This window comes from Microcebus murinus, chromosome 8, assembly GCF_040939455.1.
Source record: "Microcebus murinus isolate Inina chromosome 8, M.murinus_Inina_mat1.0, whole genome shotgun sequence".
Taxonomy (NCBI): Eukaryota; Metazoa; Chordata; class Mammalia; order Primates; family Cheirogaleidae; genus Microcebus; species Microcebus murinus.
Window position 1 is genome coordinate 40,973,582 of NC_134111.1, and position 3,272 is coordinate 40,976,853.

General features: G+C 40.2%; 1 pseudogene; it reads right to left on the bottom strand.

Moving 5' to 3' along the window:
• Positions 1-1,236: 1,236 nt before the first annotated feature.
• Positions 1,237-2,874, bottom strand: LOC105854998 (ATP-dependent RNA helicase DDX18 pseudogene; annotated as a pseudogene).
• Positions 2,875-3,272: the final 398 nt, after the last annotated feature.

Sequence of the window (3,272 nt, forward strand, 5' to 3'; positions counted from 1 at the left end):
CTGGATCCAACTAATGTATCTAAAACATCCCACTCCTCTGACCGTGAATCACTGTACTAGCCAATCTGGTCCTTGCAGTCCATAAACGAGCTCATTTGTTATTCATCCCACGTGGCCCTTCCACTCCAGCCATTTCTCCTGCCCCACTGATGCAAACCTGGTGCTCCCAGGCTGAGTCAGACCCAAATTCTACCTTTTTCACCTTTTAATTTGGTTGCCCAACAGGATTTTCTCCACTTAGAGACTTCCAAGTGTCACAATATGCTTAAAAAATTATATATATTTTTGTCAAGCTTCTTTATAATTTTCTATCCTGATGAAATTTTATGCCCTTTATGAACTGAAAGCACGTCTCCTTTATGTCCAGCAAAGCACAAAACAATTAATACACAGTAAACATTCCTTAAGAAATTGCTCACTTCACTTTAAAATGCCCATTTGGAGATTTTTTTCATGTATTGTCTAATTTGCTAAAATGACAGAATTTGCCATTTTTTTCCCAGCATACTTAATTTCAGCTTATATCACAGATCAGCTGTGCAGAGTCCTTACAGATGTGATCCAGTGACAGGAAGCACTTAATGTCATTTATATCCATCAAATGAGTATTCTGTGCAGGACCGTAGTTCTTTCCTGGTGCCTGTTTTTCCACTTCATCCTGTTTCCTAGGACTTCAGTGCTAACAACATCAAAGTCATAATCATACCATATGGAGACAGTTCACCAACCTTAGTGACAGCAGTATTGTGTCTCATTGCCTAAACAATATCTCCAACTTTCATTGCTGTAGATAGACCAGATAAACAATGACACCTGCTATCCCCTCGAGAATAAGCTCCTACTTTCCATCACAAAGAGAATTTGAAGTTTTCATCCTGATACTGAGAAGTTTTTATTTATTTTTTAAAGGTACAAAAATAATTACATTAAAACAATGACATAGATTTGAGTAGGACTATTGAAAATTAACATATTATATAATCCCAACAGAGCCCAAAAAGATTCCTTGCTTTACCCTTGGGCAACCAAGAACAGTTAAAGAATATTTTATATCCCCAAAATGAAAAAGAGACTTGCTGAAAATAACAGTCCTCAGTGCTTACAACCCAAGCTAGTTTATACTCTTGTTAGATCAGTCCAAATTCTTAAGGCTACAAAAATTCGTTTGTTAGAGCAAAGAAAGACAAAAAATCCAGTTCAGGACAAAGTTATCCAACATAAAAGGAAGGTGTATTTTCAGTGCGAGAACTGCCTGCTGTCAGACGATTTCTTACTAATGTTTTTAAAGATTTTGGACTTCTCAACTTTCCTGGCTTTCCGGTGGCTGAATCCACCACCGCCTCCTCTCTTTTCACGCTTGTCTTCATTGCTGCTCCTGTTCAGATCAACAAAGGGGACACCTTGAAACCAAATGACAGAGCGACTTGAGGCAAATGTAAAGATCTATTTCAGAGAATGAGAATCATGTGCTCGTATGCATGACTTACATGCTTCCTGGGCTAACTGATGAAGAAAGTAGTTCTTTTTGATCCGTTTTTCAAGCTGAGACTGAATGTCAGAAATTTTAGACAAGGAAAAGTCAAATTCACTTAATGGAACCTTGGATTGCTTCAAGTAAGGAAGGAAACCCAATTCCTCTGGGAACAAAATGAGCAAGGCATATTCTCTTCCTATTAGGCCTCTGGCTATTCTGCCCACACCGTGAATATATTCCTAGGGTCCTCTGGAGGCTCGTACTGAACAATCCAGCCCCCTTCAGGAACATCCAGCCCTCTCCCTGCCTGTCTGGACACAACAATATCCCTGAATCTGCACTGGAGGACTGGAAGAATGTGGTTGTATGCTTATATCATTTCTGCCAATGAATGGCCAATGTAGGCACACCAATATAGATCACAACTCCGTGGTATTTCACAGACTTACTAGATGAAAAGACCATCAGTTTCTTCTTTCAGTTCTTCTTAAGGAATGTGAAGAGCAGAAGGAATCTCTTTTCAGAGAGACGAATAACACATCTCTGCTCAAGACCCTCCACTGTTGTGTTAGCTTCATCTTCATCAATACCAACATGCAATGGCTCCTTTTGCAGAGAAATTCTTGCCAGGTCTTCAACTTTTTGAGTTTGTGTGGCAGGAAAGAGCATGGTCCATCTATGTGTTGGTAGAAGTTTAATTTTAATTTTCTTTAATTTCTTTTCAAACCCAGCATCCAAGATGCCATCAGCCATCAGCCATCAGCCTCATAAATAACCAGACACTATAGGTGTTTATATATAAACCATGGGGTGGTCTGTCTATGGTCCGGTGTGGCCATAATGGTGTTGGCCTCATTGGCAAGTTTTCATGCTTCAGCGAATCTGTTACTGCCACTATGGCGTTGACTCCATTATCGATCCTTATGTGTGAACATGGTGAGTCATTAGCTCCTTACGCACCCCAAGAGTCTGCATGGCCAGTTCTCTAACAGGTGAGAGAATAAGGACCCCTGTTCCATTCCTGGTTGTGTAGCTTTGGGATCTAAAATTGTATCTGACATATAGTAGAGCCTCAATAAATAACTTTTGAAAGGAAAAGTTTTAAGTATAATGGTTGTTAATTCATCAAGTCACTCTCAAGAAAGTCAAAACATGGGTACACATATTAAACATCAGTATAAGATGTATCACAGGCTAAGCTGCATGTATTGGTTTCCTAGAGATGCTATACAAATTACCACAAATGTGGTGGCTTAAAACAGAAATGTATTCTCTCACAATTCTGGAGGCCAGAAGTCCATGCTTTCTCCAAGGGCTCTAGGGTAGAATTCTTCCGCTACCTCCCTCCTAGCTTCTGATTGCAGCTGGAAATCCTGGTGTTCCTTGGTTTGTAGCCACATATTCTGATCTCCGCCTCTGTCTTCACATTTAAAAATAACGTAATGAAAACATATATGTACATGTTACCTATTCTGATTTACGTTACAAGTAAAGCTGCCTGTAAAGTAAAACAAGCTTTCAGTGTTTTCAAGCTTTCCTCATCACACCAGAGCAAAACGGATCCGTCGTCAATGCACAGCACACACTATCGTGCGGACCGTGAGTCCGGCTGTGGGCACAGTTTCGCGGCCGGTGAGCGCCGTACCGAAGTGGTTAAATAGGCATGGAGCTGTCATTAAAGATATTTTGAATAAAAAAAAAAGACATAATCAGATATAATCAGAGTTGTTTGAGAAGATCACTTCGGCAGTGGTGTGAGGATGTATTAGAAGCCGGGGGAGGTTAGATGCTGGAAGAT